Source organism: Panthera onca, chromosome D4 (assembly GCF_046562875.1).
Source record: "Panthera onca isolate mPanOnc1 chromosome D4, mPanOnc1 haplotype 2, whole genome shotgun sequence".
Lineage (NCBI taxonomy): Eukaryota > Metazoa > Chordata > Mammalia > Carnivora > Felidae > Panthera > Panthera onca.
Genome location: NC_138351.1, coordinates 63,907,965 through 63,925,937, shown reverse-complemented (window position 1 = coordinate 63,925,937; position 17,973 = coordinate 63,907,965). Strand labels below are relative to the sequence as shown.

At 41.6% G+C, this 17,973-nt stretch overlaps 1 protein-coding gene across 4 annotated transcripts in view; it reads right to left on the bottom strand.

Moving 5' to 3' along the window:
- The window catches only part of PLPPR1 (phospholipid phosphatase related 1), a 327,234-nt gene that overhangs the window by 66,270 nt on the left and 242,991 nt on the right, over nt 1-17,973 (bottom strand). The window lies entirely within an intron of this gene.

The window sequence follows — 17,973 nt, the reverse complement described above, 5'->3', positions numbered from 1 at the left end:
TGCAACAAGGAAGCAGAGTGAGTGGTACTGATGGACAGCATGAGTTTCCAAGCTGAGTGGTTTTTAAGGTGAGTAGGACAACAGTCTAGAAGAGGCACCGAGGAACAAGGATAACACCTACCCTGTCTCGAACTCCAGTAGCACAAGGGGTGTGGGAGACAAAGCATGGCTACTGGGAGGGCTCTAGAGAAGTCATATAATTAAGAAAGCCAAGTTTATAGTAAAAAGAGGAAGGCACTGTTCAGACAAGGTTGCGAAGATAAGGAACTTTACTGATAAACACTTGTGAGTTTTAGAGCTCATAGGGTAGCAGTTTAGGGGTCAAGGAAGGTGGGAGATAGGATCAATTAGGGTTGTATGGAGCTGGGTGGACATGAGAGACCACAGGGTGAGAGGTGACTAGAGTCCTTGTTTTTGAATGGTGTTACTATAGACAGGACAAAGAGCATGACAGAAGTAGCACCAATGTTCTGGGAGGCAGGTTAGTGGACCTGTACCGAGGAGGGAGGAGGACCCAGAGCTCCTCTATGTTGTGCATTAGCAAAATAGAAAGACTTTGGTGCTAATGCAGGAATGTGACATTTAAAAAATGTTCTTATGGTGAGAAATGTTTCCTAAGCCGTGGCAATTTAGCACTACATATCCCTAGGCAGCATGGGTTCCACCCTAATTACAACAAGTATGTGTTGAATATCTAGTATTATTCTAGGCATGGAAAAGGATGGAGAGAAAGAAAAGCAGTCATCTCTAGGAAACATGAAGTCTTCCCCCAGTCTTAGGCTAAGTTGGTCCCAAATGTATTTCATTAAGAAGATGTCATTATATTCCTCCTCCCAACAATCCTAAGACCACTTTTCATTTTGAGTGTTGGCCTGGGGGCAGCTTTCTTCACCTTGTCTTTGGAAGGAATGTCCAGCTATGTGGCCAACCACATAACCTCAGAGCTTGGAGTTATTTGAACAGTTTCATTTAGAGAAGACACTGAACAGATACAGCATTTTTGTTCTTATGTTCTCTCTAAATTGAACTAAGATAAGAACAGGCATTAAGCTGCTTAGAGATTTGAATTAGAGGAACAATTATTCTAATACACACGGTAGCAGAAAGGCTCTCAGAGCCCATAATCTCCTGAGTCTTATGAAAAAATGTCACTCGCTGGATATCCATGCTTGATTGGAGGTTCTGCAAAGTAATCTAAGCCTCCTTTTCTCACTTTTATCCTTTTGGATTGATTTTTGTTTCTTTGAAAACAATTGTTCCATTTTGAAACTTTCTGAACACAGCACAATGCATAATCTGTATCATTTAGCACTCTACATACTCTGCCATTATTCTAGGGTTCTTATGACTGAGCATGTCTTGTCAATGGAAATTTATTCAATGAAATGTGAAATTACTTTAGAAGACACATTTAGAGCATTTAAGCCAGGCATGTTGAGCTGAAAAGATTTAGGAAGTAAGTTATATTCTAAATAGCTAATAATTGTTCATCACAAGGTACCTTTTCATTCTTTACTGATGCTTCTGCCTTTCGACCTCTCACAATGGCCACTAGAGGATAGGGAATCGACTATGGGAAAGATCATTTCAATGGTGTCTTCATATTTACGTGACATTTTAATGTCACAACTGTCTAACTAGAGTGTGCAGACGGGGTGCTGGTCCAAGCCCCATCAACTGACACTTTACCTCACATCATTACTCTCTTAGAGTCTCTAGAAGTAGATACTGAAAGCTGTTAGTATTGCTGTTTGAGCCACCCAGGCTGAGCCCTATTCCTTCCTCGGCAGAGGCTCCTTTGTTTCCTAGGAAAGAGGGGAGTAACTCTATTCCCTGGGAATCAGGAAAAATATTTTTAACTGAATACATTGAAGAGAAGGTTATATTGACCCGACATGTTCAGAGACTGAGAGGTATGAGAGACAGATAGCAATAATCAGGCCACTGTAATTCCTAAAGATATTCCAAAGAGCACCCTGGGTCCGGAAAACACATCGTTCCACCTGGGAGACCGTGACAACTCAGTGCACCAGACTGAGAGCCTGGTATGTGGTTGGTGCTTCATGCGTGCTTGCTCAGTGAATGGATGAAAGAGTAGAACTATAAGATCTAGACACCGGCTCAATGGCACTAATGCACAGACCACTGCACCTCCAGCCCATGTTCTCTCAAGTGCCTCAAGACAACCATACAACAAGGGATACTCTGTAAATTACCCCATAGTAAATCTAAACCCCATTAGAAACTGAAAACACTTTCCTCATAAATATCTCTTTAGTTTCACTTTCTTTCCTTATAGCTATAAAACTCCTCTTCTGAGACATTACAGGTGAAGGAGGAGTTGATGTAAGTAGGTAGTTAGGTTATCTAGATGCCTGAAAGGAAAGGAGATCAAATATTAGAGTTGCCTTTGGGTTGCTTCTTCCCCATGCTTTTCTCTCTCTTGTTAAAGTATATCTAAGAAAGGAAAGGTTGAGCTTGGTTGGACATGAACTCCAGAACTCATGAAAGCAGAATTTAAAAGATCCCAAGATTGAGCAGACGTGGGTCTAAGGCATGAAAACCTAAAAAAGAAATCTGTCTGCGTGGTTAAGCTTCTCAAAAATGAAGTTTTAACAAGAGAGAGGAGGAAAAACACCTTGAAAGAAACTCTTTGGGCTGTATGGGGAGCTCTCTGATGGGACCAAATTTGGCAACCAGATACATAAAGGTGAAAGGGAAGAAAGCTGAGATCACCATAAAACAGTGAATCTCTTTTATAGTGTGTTCACATGTCTAAACTCCAAAGTAAACTGGCTAACAAAAACTCTGCAATTAAATTTGATGCAGCAAGATAGAATGATAATGTGATTGTGATGGAAGATACTGAGAAAGCAGAATTCTTCATTTATTTGCTGTATATCTTCTCTGTCTAGAGAAAAGATCCTTAGATTTATAAAGTTTGAATGGCATTTGTCCCAAATGTAAGCAGTGATTGAAGAAAGAACAGAGTTGCTTTAAATGAGTTTAAATATGCTTTATAAGAGAAATCACATCCAGGATACCGAAAACTTGCAAATGAGAGTTTTAAGAAACTACTGAGAAGAGAAGGAGGAAGGTTGGAATTGGACAAATATATTTACCAGTTTCAAAAAGGGAAGTATACAGAATTAAAAGCATTACTGATGATGACAACTGAATTTTAGGTTTATTCTGGGCTTGATTGTAGAATGGATGTTATAGGGCAACCTCCTTGCTCTTAGGAGAAGCAGCATTGATCTCTGAGCCAGGATGGGTTCGCTAAGCATGAATCAAGTCATCTCAGACCGATCTTATTTCATTTTTTAATGGAGGACGAGATTAGCATAGCAGGGAAATGGGTTATTTGTGGTCTATTTAGACTGCATCCAGGAATCTGGCACAAGGTGACCTTGAGAACCTGGTGGACAAATAGAAATGTAGACTGGATGACAGGTATACTGAATATTGGATGAACTCAAAGTGAGTTTACTAATGTATCAGTAGTAATACTAATAGAGAAATCTAGGTGTGCATTTTTCAGTCTCATGCCAATGAATTAGAAGTCAGCTCTATCAAATCTCTGAATGATGTGAACTTTGAAGGGATAGCATATATACTGAAAGACAAAATCAGAACCCAGAAAATTCTCAACAGTCTGGAATGAAAGACTGAATTCAACTTAAAGAAATTTCATAGAGATAACAGAAGCCCCAACACTTGGGTCTAAAATATTCTACTGCTCAAATATTGGCTGATAGTGACCCGAGGGACATAAATGTGAAGGAACAGGATTTAGGGGAAAAGCCTGTTCACTCTCAGATGTTAACTAATTTGTCTTTCTTGGAAATGCTGCTCTCCATTATTTTTCCTCTTTCTGAATCTCGAACCTCTCCATTTTCACTATGTCTGGGCACATCTAAACATTTAAAATTAACAAAATAAAATAAAGCACAAAACCACAAAACACAAATTAACCCTCCCACCCCGGGTTTTATTACTGCCTTGAACGCACCCTTTTTTACTTTTCTGCACTGCAAAGGTGCTCAGGGGTAGCTACATTGGTTCCCTCCACTCTCCTCAAATTGGTCTCATTAAGTCATCAGTGACCTTCTAATTGAAAAATGTTATTAAATATTTTTCAGTCCTAAGCTTCTGTGATGTCTCTGCAGCATTTGATATTCCTGGTCACTTTTTTATTCTTGAATTTTTCTCTTCCCTTGGCTTCCTTTCTGTTGCAGTTACTTTCCTAGTCTCAGAATTCCATCTTGTCTCAACTCTCCTCACATACACAATCCATTCTACCATTAGTCTAGGCTTTCTTCTCACCATCTGTGGTGGGGGATCTCACATCCTCCCAGGGTTTCAACTGTCTCGTGTACGTTGAAATCTTTATTTCTTACATGAACCTTTTTCTTGAGCTCTAGACTTTACTTTTTACTGAACTTCTCCAATGGCTTCAATTACCACCTATACTTTGACTATTCACAGGTATATAATTGTAGCCTAGACCTCTCCACTGAACTCCAGACCCTTATTTCTAAATCCATATGCAACACCTTCCTCTAGATGTTTCTTAGGCATCTCATACTCATGATTTTTGATCTTAATTATCACCCACCCTTCCTTTTCTGAAGATTATGACCCAACCACCACACTGTTATTTAAGCCAGAAAATGAAGGATTGTTCCTGGTTCTTCCTGCTACTTTCTATTTCACATTCAGGCAGACTCCAAGTCATACCTCAACTAAGCACTTTTCCTAAAATACAAATCTATTGATTTCCTTTTTCAAGGGGATAAAAAATCCCAACACCCTAGCATGCCACCCAAGATCCTGACGACCTGGAGATGAGTCTTCCCTAGCTTTCCAGTCTCATCTCATAGTTCTTCCCTAGAAGTATCCAATGGGCTAACTGTACATTTCTTTCTTTTTTTTAAATGTTTTATTTATTTTTGAGAGAGAGAAAGAGACAGAGTGTGAGTAGGGGAGGGGCAGAGAGAGAGGGAGACAGAATCTGAAGAAGGCTCCAGGCTCTGAGCTGTCAGCACAGAGCCTGAAGTGGGGCTCGAACCCACGAACCGTGAGATCATGACCTGAGCCAAAGTTGGGCTCTCAACTGACTGAGACACCCAGGTGCCCCTGGACTAATCATATATTTCTACTAAAAGTAAGGTTACCTACATTTGGCTTGCTATATATATCTCCTTGTGCCTATTCCTATGTTTTCCCTTTTGCTTCAGTTGTTCTTTCTCCCATTTCTATGCCTGATGAATTTCCTTAAGGCTTAATTCCTTATTTTCTCTACTATGCAGCATTTGAAACTTTCTCTTTTGTATTCACATTTTTTTCCCTATTCATTTTCCTATTGTAGTGCATAACACAGAGCAGTAATTACTTGTTTTGCATGACAATCTTTACCACTAAACTGTGAGCTCCACGAGGAAGTGACTAAGTTCTATTAAGTTTTGTAGCCCCAGCACTTAGCATAGTTCCTGGTACACAGTGAACACTCAATTCATGTTTATGCAATAAATTGACTCAATGTGCATGAAACTGCAGTGTCACTTACATAAAAGTTTGCTCTCCCCCTGGATCAATAGCTCTGCTTTTCTCTGGGCTGATCAGTCCATATTGAGAATATTCTGTTCTGATGTGATGCTGCACTTAAATTGAGGCAGATATAAACTAAAAAACATGGGGGTGCCTGGGTAGCTCTGTCGGTCAAGTGACTGACTCTTGGTTTCGGCTCAGGTCATGATCTTGAGGTTCATGAATTCAAGCCATGCGTTGGGCTCCACATTTACAGTAGGGAGCCTGCTTGGGATTCTCTCCCTCTCCCTCTCTCGCTCCTCCCCTGCTTGTGGTCTCTCTTGCTCAAAATACATAAATAAACTTAAAAAACAACATTAAAGAAGAGCAATAAGGAATATGACACCATGTGGAAGGAAAAATGATTGAACAAATGGGAAATATTTGTGTAAGGTGTCATGAATTGAAAAGAAAAGTAACTCCCTATTGTAATAGTAAGGGCCTGAGAACAAGCCACACCTTTTCCAACAAAACACAACTATGGCAGATTAAGCACAGTAACAGATTATATGCTGCTTCTCTCATTGAGAGGTGGAGTCGAATTCTTCTCCCTTTGAAGGTGGTTTCTGTGACCAAATGGCATGGAATGAAAGGGACACTGCAGAACTTCTAAAACTAGGTCAGAGGAACCCTTGAAGCTCCACTTTGGTCTTTGAGAACGTTTAATCTTGGGGTGCTCCTGCTGTAAATTCAGTCGCCGTGCTGCGAGAGGCCCAAGGCATAGGTGCTCTATTAGTGCCAGTGCAACTCCTGACGGACAGCCAGCTTCACCTGCCATCAATTAGTGAACTGTTGTGAATGCCCAACACAGAACCTTCGGATAAATGCAGCCTCTGCCAACATCAAACTGCAGCCCACATAAAAAACCCAAGCCAGGACCAGACAGCCAGACCCTTTTCTAATTCCTGATCCACAAATTTAAGTACAAAGTAAAACTTCTCTTTCTTTCTTTTTTTCTTTCTTTCTTTCTTTCTTTCTTTCTTTCTTTCTTTCTTAGAAACAGGCTCTTTTTTTTTTTAATGATTATTTTTGAAAGAGCTAGAGAGACAGAGTGCCAGCAGAAGGGCAGAGTGAGAGGGAGACACAGAATCCAAAGCAGGCTCCAGGCTCTGAGCTGTCAGCACAGAGCCCAATGCGGCACTAGAACTCACGAACTGTGAGATTGTGATCTGAGCCGAAGTAGGCCGCTTAACCGCTTAACTGCCACCCAGGCGCCCCAAGCAAAATTTCTTTTCACCATTAAATTTGGAGTTTTAAATGATTAAAATGGCACAGTTGGTTACACAGCACTGGAGTCCTAAAGCAACAACTACACGTGTTGATTGATTGAAGAGTGACTTGGTGACAATAAACTGTTGTGGAAAAAACGGATGTCTTACTCAGATCTCCCCCTTCAAGAAAGGACTTGCTGCCCAGCTGCAAGGAACACAGCTAGCTGGCGGCCTCCAGCTGTTCGTGCCTCGAATTCTGAGCTGTGGTCTTGCTCTTTACAGGGCAGGCACCAGCCAATGACTAAACAAGGCAGTGCTAGCCACGCCCATGCCAAAGTTTTTCTTGGTGTCCCCAGTCGACAGCTGAACAAGTGGTACTAAGGCCTAGCCATCTTTGTCCAACTGGGGACTCTAAATGAGCAAACTCTGCTCCAGAGCTCCGCACTGGGCCAGCAGAGATCTCCTCTGGTCTGTGTCATGGACTGATACCCCCCACCTGCCCAATACTGCTCCTGTCTCTTCACAGGTGTTAACTCCCCAGTGAGCCTTATGCACTCCTATTCCGTTTCAGTGTCTGCTTCCTTGAAAATACAACATATAAAACCAACTGGCATTATCTTAAGAGAATTATAATAGCAAAGAGCAACTCTTAAGACTTGGTGGCCGAACAAGCCCAGTGATACAAATGTGGCTGCTGGGTTTTGGCTTTGGGTCATCGATTGCCTTACTATTGTTTAAGTAAAACATGGCAGTGACCTTGGTTATTGGCTACCTAGACAGCAAGATTGAGACTGCAAATACAAGGAGGGGAGGAGTGGGTTACACAGCGAACACCGGAGTCTTGATTTTGTATCTGTCTGAAGACAAGCGGCAGAACTCAATGGAATGATAAACATCTCATAAAAGACCCAACTGGTCTTGTGAGACATTTGCTGATTAAAAAACCTCAGTCCAGGTTCACTAATTTCTCAACCCTGTCAGAAATCCTCACCTGATGCTCTTTGCCTAAGAATATGTGAGCTGAATAGGAAGGTCTAATGATTTTCAGGCATTTATGAAGAAGCCCTGAGATTGGATCTTCCTTGCAACAGTCAAATCATAGTGTGACAGAAACCGAATTTATCTTCTGTTCCTTTACTAAGTTCAAAGATGGCCAGTTTTATTTTATTTTATTTTATTTTATTTTTATTTTATTTTTATTTTAATTAAATGTTTATTTTTGAGAGAGACAGAGTGTGAGCAGGGGAGGGGCAGAGGGAGAGGGAGAGAGAGAATCCTAGACAGGCTGTGTACCATCAGCACAAAGCCCCATGCGGGGCTCCATCTCATGAACCATGAGATCATGACCTGACCCAAAGTCAAGAGTCAGATGCTTAACTGATTGACCCACCCAGGCACCCCAAGATGGCCATTTTTAAAGTATATGTGTGGTAACCACGAAAAGTGTGTGTGTGTGTGTGTGTGTGTGTGTGTGTGTGTGTGTAAGAGGAGAGACAGAGAGAGAGAGAGAGAGAGATTAACAATTAGTACATCATCTGAAAATAGGAATTTTATATCCTACTGGCATTCTGTCCTAAGTCTTTGTACCTTGGCCTCACATTTATAGAACTTTGCCTCTTCTCTGAAAGTTGATATTACCCTTTCTGGGGAAGAGAAGAATGCCAGGAGAAGGGTATGATCTTTCTGTCCAAATATTTGAAGGATTAATAGGAAATAGATTTGTTATAGCAAAACGTTGTTATAGCAGCCAAATGGTAGAAAATGGCCTAATATTTGGAAGCGCAACAGAAAATATTTTGCATGAACTTTTTGTCAGAACCGTTCAAAGGTGCCGTGGGTTGCTTTGATAGGTGCCGTGTTCTCTGTGTTGGGGGAAACCAAGCAATTACTTGACAGACATGACACGAGATGGGATTCAAGTAAATCTGGAGCATTAAGGTTTTAAAGACCCTTTATGCCAGAAATTCTATAAATACTGAAGAAACAGAAAGACAAATATAAAGGCATTTTGAGGGACTTTCCCCATTAAATACAAATATAACATAACAGGAATTACACTAGCATAATCAAATGTTAGTTCTGGTTCTCATTTTGTCAGGTATAAAGCTCTGCGGATACCCTTAAAATTGTTTTTCTAATAAAGCCAGTCAAGCATGAAATAACTTCTAGCTGCTTTAGCAAAGACTAATAGAGGAAATTACCCTAATGAGAGGCTAATCAAGCGGACTAAGATGATCCTAGAAGCACATGTCCTTTTCAGACAAGGCTGGTGGGTCCTGTGCTTGTTGCTAAGAGAGGTGCTGATGTTCCTGTTTTTCTAAAGAAAGGTTTGGGCAAACTTATCAGTAGGGGGCATTGGTGTTCTGTCAGCAGGAGAATAAGTGCACTTGGCGATTCCGAGCACTTTACAATGATCAACAAATCAAAGCAGATAGGAAAGTACTTTCCTTAGAAAAATCCACATAGAAATGTCATCTGTTCTAAATGAAACTTAAGGAAATAGAAGTACAGCATGTACATATTTGGTTTTGCCGAGACAAATGAAAGATGCTGGAGGCCTTAAATAAAATCTTTCTTGAGAGAGGAGAAAAAGATCACAGCAGCTGCAGATTCAGCATTCTCCAAGTGCTAGGAAATGAAAGGGGAGCTGAGTGTGCATCACGGGGGGACTGGTGCCACTGATGCTGCCGGCTCCCGTGTCACTGTAATGAGAGTGAAACCAAACAGTTCTCTCTGTGTTAGACACTTCCCTAATACAACAAATACTGGTCTGTTTTTCTCTCTTCCCTTCTGCTGGTACGAGCAAAGGCACACAATCATGAAAGGAATTGGGGAAGAAAGGGAAAATACATAGATTTGGAATGCACAGTATAGGAGATAAAGAGCTGCGCTCTGTCACTTGGGAACACATATAAGCCCGCCATTAGTCACGGAGAGAGAGATTATTAAACGCCAATAAAAACTAATGCAACATTTCCACATCCACCATGATATAAATGCTAGGTGGCAGATAGAATTACTTATGAATTATTACATCTTATAGAAAATTTTGATATCCCAGCTTTTTTACCCTCTATCCTCAAAAATGATTTTAGAGGTCTATCTTACAAGTTAAAATTCTGGGACTTACAGTTTGAGACCTTAAGGAACAACACAAAGGAAGGATACATCAACACACACATACGCACACATATTGATAGGCTTCTCTGATTTGATTCAAGTTTATTTGATGCATTAAGAAGCCTGCCTGATTCCCACCTCTTCTTAAGGCTCATCCAGAATTTTACCTTCATTCACTTAACACACACTGATGAAATCCCTCTTAGGTGAGTGTCAAGCATGGGTTAGGTACCACTCTATCAAACCTGCCTTGACCTCTGAGGCCATACTTAACTCTTGGAACAGGAGTTTCTTTAAAAAAATTTTTTTTAAGTTTATTTACTTATTTTGCACGCACACATGACACGGGGGGGGGGCGGGGAGGGAGGGAGAGAGAGAGTGCACATGTGAGCAGTGGGGAGGGACAGAGAGAGAGGGAGAGAGAGAATCCCAAGTAGGCTCCTCTCTGTCAGTTCAGAGCCTGATGCGGGGTTCGATCTCATGAACTGAGAGATCATAACCTGAGCCAAGATCAAGAGTGGATGCCTAACTGACTGAGCCATCCAGGCACCCCTGGAACACGAGTTTCTAGTTGCATTATATTTTTCTCAACTTAATAAACCCTGATAGTCTCCTTCTCCCTGATGCTGCCTACAGTAACAGGAAGGAAAACAGCACTACCCTATTTACAACATTTAAATCAACAGTAAGCAAAGTTCACTTATAAAAGTAGAATATGCTTAGACATACCTGTACAATATGAGTTTAATTACTGTGGTGACATATGAATCTTAACCTTCTCGGAGGTGAGAATTCCCTGAGTCAAGAAAACTTGACTTTTATACTGACATTTTCAAACCAACTGAACAAATTTGGAAGAAAAAGTCATCAGAATTGTTTTGCAATCACAAAGAATTTTGGTTAGACCAAACCAGAAAAAAACATAATCAAATAAGACATCTTAAAAAACAATGTGGAAGGGGGGGGGGGCGGGCAGGTGGGGGTGTTGGGAAAAATGGATGAAAGGCAGTGGGAGGCACAGGCTTCCAGTTATGGAATGAATAAGTCGTGGGAATAAAAGGCACAGCAGAGGGAGGATAGTGATATTGTAATAGTGATGTATCAGGACAGATGGTAGCTACTTGTGAGCATAACACATCATTATGTTGTAACCTGAAACTAATGTAACATTGTGTCAACTATACCCCCCAGAATAAAAAAGAATTAAAGTTTCTTAGGCAAGTGCATTAGTTTCTTATTGCTGTTGAAATAAATAACTACAAAGGTAGTGGCAACACAAACAAGCAAACAGCAATGTGAAATCCTGTTTGGGGGCAGAAAAAAAAAAAACTAAACTAAAACATAAGTCCCAGTTGATAGCCAGGAGACTTTAGGTTATAGATGGCTCCCCAGCAAACCACTGCCCCTTTCGGCAAGTGTTCTTTGTTGGAGCGCCATTTTCTTTTCGCTTATTCTCTCCTCCTGTTCTCCTAACAGTCTGAACACTGAAAGGATAGGGTGTCAGGGTAGTGGCTGTGGGGAGCCATGTAGTGAAAACTTTCCTGAAGAGTGAGCTCTGGCCTGGGAGCTGGATGGTTCAATTCTCTGCTCTGCTGCTAACTCTGTGAACGTGGGCAAATCACCCAGCCTCACCTGGTCTCAGTAAAATGGGGAAAATAATTCCTAACACAACAGAAGAAAGTATCAATGCATGAAGAATAACAGCCTCCTGCCAAGGAAAATTCTGGCCGTGGACAGCTAGGTCTCTTCCCCAGCCCTCCTTTTTATTAAGTAGATCCAGAATTAGGTAAACACTAAAAAGGCAGAGAGTAGAGCAGAGTTTATATGGAATATTTACAACAGAGAGTGACTAATTAAAAAAAAAAAAAACTCCCTAAAAAACACGCCTACAAGAGAGTGGTGTTTTGTTTCACGCTGTTTTTGAATTACCAGCCTTTGTGTTTGGTGGTGTTGACTTTTAATGGAGCTGGTAAACAGCACCCCACCAAGTGTTTTGAATCAATTAAGAGAGTGAGAAGGTGTAAGGGAAATCAGGATAGGGCCTCATTCCTTCTAAAGACTGGGCTAGAGGATGTGGCTTAGATGGATCTCCTGGTACTGAACCACAGAATTAAGTGGGCTTATCTACTCAGTCATATACAGTGCTAGAAAACCACAGTCCTTCCCCACACAGAAGGAACAGACTAGAATACATGTTTCCTGTGGAGTCTGGCTTCCATGGGGAAGAAAGGAGGAAGAAGCTGAGCCATGCATACCTATGTCTTCCAAACTTGCCAGTGAAAATTTGGCACCCCAGGGGAGGGGCACCTGAAGGGGCGGAGAAATGCCGGCGTGTATGTACCTTCCCTGATATCTCTCCACATGAAAGGAAATACCAGGAGTGTGAAATGTCCTTCTGAGAGCATAGGTCACCTCAATCCATTCTTGTTCAGCAGAATGAATTGGATTTTACAATAATGGAATGTATTATATAAGTAGCAGGACTCTGTATCCATAGCCTGAATGTTTAAATAGACCACATGTCATCACCCTGATGAATACACCCCAGTTTTGTTCTGGAATGGCTTGAAATGAGACGTGATATGTCTGGAGTTTCCTTTCCTTTATTAAACCTTTTAATGCATTTAATTTCCAGAGAAGGCTGGATCTTTTCCAGGCGAGGGAGGGGGAGAAGTACGTAGGCATCTGTAATGATCTCTGACAGTGTGACAGGGAGCACTGATTTTTACAACAGTAGCCAAAATTACAGTAATTAGAGAAAATATCCACATCTTTATAAACAGGGTGTTAACTGATTCAAAAGGAACTTAATGAGAACTTACAAGAGGAAGTGTGCTTTTGCCACTGAGTATTAAACATTAATTAAAGTCAGAAGGCAATAGTCAAGTTGCCTCTCTACTTCAGTCAGTTGGCAAGGCACAGAAAGTGGAGAGGTTTCAGAATCTGCTGACTTTGCTGGCTGTGATCCTCCAATGGGTCCTCTAAATTTATGGCCAGTTGTGATGAATTTTAATTCCTGTTAAAGGTTTTGTTCAGATCTTATTGCAGAAACTGAGCGACGAAAGCTTTCAAATGCTTAGTTAGGCTTCTTATTTTTAAAAAGTATTTTTAAATACTCTTTTTATTATCAGGATAAGTAGAAGAAGCCATGTATGAAAGAATATGATCCCAGCTATGAAATAAAATATGTATAGAAAATATTGGAAGGACATATATCAAACTATTAGCAGTGGATTTCTTTGAATGATTGAACAACAGATGATTTTTTCTTCTTTTCTGCATTTTATAGGCACTGCTTTTATAAATGGAAAAAATGAGCTTTAACTTCTAAAGGTCTGTTGATTCTCAGGGAACAGCTAATCGGTGTCCCCCAAATTGACTATCAGGTACTTATAGTACCTGGAAAATAATAAATACAGATAACATTTAAATCTTACACCTGCACTGTTTTTGACTGAATAATTATAAATATACTTCATCTTCATTTCAATATAAAATTATGCTTAACTAGTGTATTATTGTGGTTTTGATCCAGTATCAAACTTCTGATCCAATAACCAAGAAGACAAACCTCTGGAGGCAGACCTAATCATTTTTTTTTCATTCTGAGTTAAGAACTTGCTGATTTTGACAAGACAGGTTATGGAAGTGGCCAGTTTGGTCATCGGAATCTCCTTGGGGGCTGCAGCACAAGACACTTTACATCGATTTCTATGTAAATGAGACAGTGAGGGGAGGGGAGCAAGCGTTCTTCATTTGATTCTTCCGGCTGACATCTTTTGTATTCCTCCCTTGCAAACGTTACTAACTTCCTATTGTGTCTCCCCAGCCAACTAACTCCCGCCAGTCACGGTTTTGCTTACGCTCCCCAATAGTCTGGGAACTCCTTGACTGAGCATGTGTGTGTATGTGTGTGTGTGTGTGTGTGTGTGTGTGTGTGTGTGTACACGCTATCACACAGGTCAGTGCAAAGTGTTGCGAACACACTAGGCATTCTCAAGTTTGCTGAACTGACCAGCGTCGAAAGCAAAGCAGTGACAAAATTGAAAAGCTAGAAACCTCCACCTTTTAAATAACTTTGGGCTCTCCTGTTTTCATTAGGTCAAGTGAAGAATGCACAGATTTTGTGGGTTTTTTTTTTCTTTTCACCTTGAAATGAGATTATGTGCAGGCCTGAGCTGCTGAACCACAATTTGTTTTAAAGCTCTTTTGAGGGAAAATGCCCAGGAAAGCCACAGCTCAGACTACAGCATACTACACAGATTTACTGACAGTCTCCCACATGCCTGCATTTGGGCTGGTTCCTAAGGGATGCACTGGAGAGGAAGGTGCAGACCTTATGTTTAATGAGCCCGCAGTCTAGCAGGGGAGACAGTCCTGTACACAAATAATTATAATGCAGACGGTCAAGTGCAATTATAGATGCATTTACAAGACACATTGGTAGCCCAGGGGAGGATATGTGGTCAGGAAAGGATCACAGAGCAGACAAAACCTCCACCATACCATAAGCTTTTCCAGGGACAAATCATTAGTTTTAAAGTTGGGCCTTTTTATACACTGAAAAAAATGTTGGTAGGACACCAGTTGTTGAGGTAAATGTAATACCCACACTTTGATAAAAAAAATTTAAGACAAATGTAGCAGGCAAAAATCTTGCCTACAAATTAGGGTGTTAAAAAATCCTTTTTATTTTTTAAAAGTTAAAAAAAAATTAACTATTTATTTATTTTGAGAGAGAGAGAGAGAGAGAGAGCACTAGCAGGGGAGGGGCAGAGAGAGGGAGAGAGAGAGAAGGAATCCCGACCAGCACAGAGCTGGATGTGGGGCTCGAACTCACAAACTATGACATCATGACCTGAACTGAAATCAAGAGTTGGGTGCTTAACTGACTGAGCCACCCAGGCACCCTCCCTTTTATTTTTTTTTAAGTCAATTTCTAGCTGAGTTTGAGCCACCATCATACTGGGACACAAGAAGTTTATTCTGTCGTAATTATTGGGACTCTCCTACAGGATCCTAACGGGGCCTCAAAGAGGCCCTCGGGTGTTGTCTTTACTGGGTGGTCCTGAAGCCCTTGGTATCCAGCTCACAGACTTTCTCTGGTTCCAGGGGCTCTGCTGCTTCTGTGCCACAGTCACCGCACAGGCATCTTCGCTGGGGCTCAGAGCCCCAGGGACCTTCTTTGGTGTCCTATGTGGTTGTCACCTCTGAGGTCTTGCCACATCACAGAAGTTCTGCTACCCAGCAGGACATATGTCTCATTAATTGAAAGACCCACCCATTTTGTTCCTCTTCTTTAGTCTTTGGGGAATAGCCTCCTTCTCTCTCTCTCCTGGTCCCCAGGGGCACTCCCATGATCCCCCTGTCCTCAGGTCTCCTAGCATAATCACGTTTTAGGAGTATAAGCTGTCATAAAGGACAGGAAAAGTCCATAAATTTAGGTAACTTTTGCTGTTTTACCTGACATATATCCCTGTGATTAAAAAGCACACTGAGCCCCTGCCCACGTGTTTGGTGTTGAAATGGAATGGGGGATGTGTGGGAAGAGGGAATAAACACCCACGCATAGGAACAAATTCGTATCTCAGTACACTGTTCTGATACATAAGCAACAGTGTCCCAGGAAGTTCACCTTTAGAAGAAGCCACTATGACACCAACCCAGAGTACAAGCAGTTGAACCATCAGGTCAGAGAGTAAACTGGGGAAAGGAGGTCATAAAAGATGGAAAGCAGCCATGGGCTCTAAGCTCTTAGAGAAGAAACACTGAACTGGGGTTCAGGTTCTGTTTCTCTCACTAAGTTTACCAAATGACCCTGGACAAGTAGCTTTATCTCTCTGGGCCTCAGTTTCTCCAGTTCCAAATTAAGTGGTATCGATGGGTTGATTCTAAGGGTCCTCCAACCACCGATATTTGTATCTGGTTTGGTATAACAGGGGTGGACCTCTCATTTTTACCAAAGCATCTTAATAATCACCAAGCCATCGGCTCTAAAAATTTAACATTTTTAAGTCCCATTGTTCAGCTAGACGGGTGCAGGGGACAACAGGAGAGTCATGCTGAGTGGGGATATATGAACCCTCCCAAGCCGAATGCACGTAAGATGGGGTGGGACAGATAGCTGTGTCTGAGCATCTCACTCCCACTAGTCAGTGGGCCCTCCTATACGGCTCAATTTGAGCTATCTCCACTGCATGCTCCTTCATGTTCAGCTGTACAGACAGATTTTGCAATTGGGATGAGCAGTTCTGGGAATGCGGGAGAGTGTGGGTGAATCCCTGTGTGGTAGCGGTCTGGCTCTTGCTTTGGTTGATCTGTGTGGGACCAGAATGAGCCAATCAGCCCTGCACAGAGAGGTGAGGCATGGCCGACCTTAACTCCATCTGCAGTGCTTTCTATTTTCGGGAGGCTATGCTACGAGCAGTGACAATATATCTTTCCACAAATGGCCCGTAAGAAACATTAAAGATGTCATGTGCTCTAAAGGAATTGACTTAATGACTCTTTTCACTTAAGGAGGGATTGCTGGTAAAATTCGTTCCTCAAATGACAGGTTCCTGAATAGGGACACATTCAGGCCTGACATGCTAACACAGTTTTTTATATTCACCAATCTTCTCCATGGTGTCTACAAAGACCACCCTAGACCATCTATAGATACTCAGAACCTACACTGCATTTTCTCCCCCAGGTAAAATTGCCACCAGGATGCCCTCTCTTTTTAAAAAAAAAATTTAATGTTTATTTATTTTTGAGGGGGGCAGGATGAGCAGGAGAGGGGCAGAGAGAGAAGGGGACAGAGGATCTAAAGTGGGCTCTGAGTTGACAGTCTGATAAGGGGCTCGAACTCATGAATGGTGAGATCGTGACCTGAGCTGAAGTTGGATGCTTAACCTAACTGAGCCACCCAGACAGCCCCAGTATGCCCTCTTTATAAGGAAGAAAAAAACCCACTTCCTCAAAGACTCCATGACGGAGGTGTGAACACTAATAGTAACTTTGGGTTCAGTGAGCAAGGAAAAAACAATCCAGTCATCAAAAGGAAAACTTGTAATTACATTCCCCACCATAAACTGAAAGGAATGTTCCAAATTCAACAGTGGATGGTATCTTTTTTGGATACGGTCCTGGAACCCTCATGGTTTTTCTAGTGGAATATTTCCCACCATTGTTAGTGTGTGACCATCAACAACAGCAAAGACATTCACCACCCGACTTGTAAGGAAAATTCTTTGTGCAGAATGTTTCCATTTTACTCAGCTGCTTGCACTGTTAATTGTCAGAGGCCAAAGCACAATGGCGGGTCCTCCTTGGCTCTTCCAGGGAGGTGAGAGGCTTTGCTGTTCCATCTTCTTACGGTGGGGGAGATCCAGGGCGGGAAATTCAGACCCAGCCATGGATTCCAGCACATTAAGAGTAGGAAACAGGAGAGGAATTTGGATAGGGGTTTCATCTTGAACATAACTTGTTGAAAAGTTTTAAAAATACAATCTAAAAACTGACAACCTGTTTTCTACAAAGATGAAATACTGGTTTGGTTTATTTACATTTAGATATTATATGTCTAGGTCTCACATAGATATTCATATGTCATTTCCTGTTTTTCTTTATTAAAGTCTTTTTTTAAGTGTTTATTTTTGAGAGGGGGACGCGCGCATGCGCACGTGGATGGGGGAGGGGCAGAGAGAGAGGAAGACCCAGAATCTGAAGCAGGCTCCAGGCTCTGAGTTGTGAGCACAGAGCCTAACACAGGGCTCTAACTCACAAACCATGAGATCATAACCTGAGCTGAAGTCAGATGCTTAACTGAGTCACCGAGGCACCCCCATGCATCATTTTCTTTTACTGGACCTTAACTAACTGGGCATTTCATTTTACACCAGAAGTGTGGTGTCATCATTTCCCACAGGACTTTAAGTTACCTCAGAGCACAGCATAGTCTTCCCAATCCAGTCCTCAGTGCATTTTCTAAAACTCCAAATTGGCAAGTTAGGTGGAAACTAGTCTGCAGCCTTCCATGGCCCCACTAGCTGGGATGGACAACCCAAGT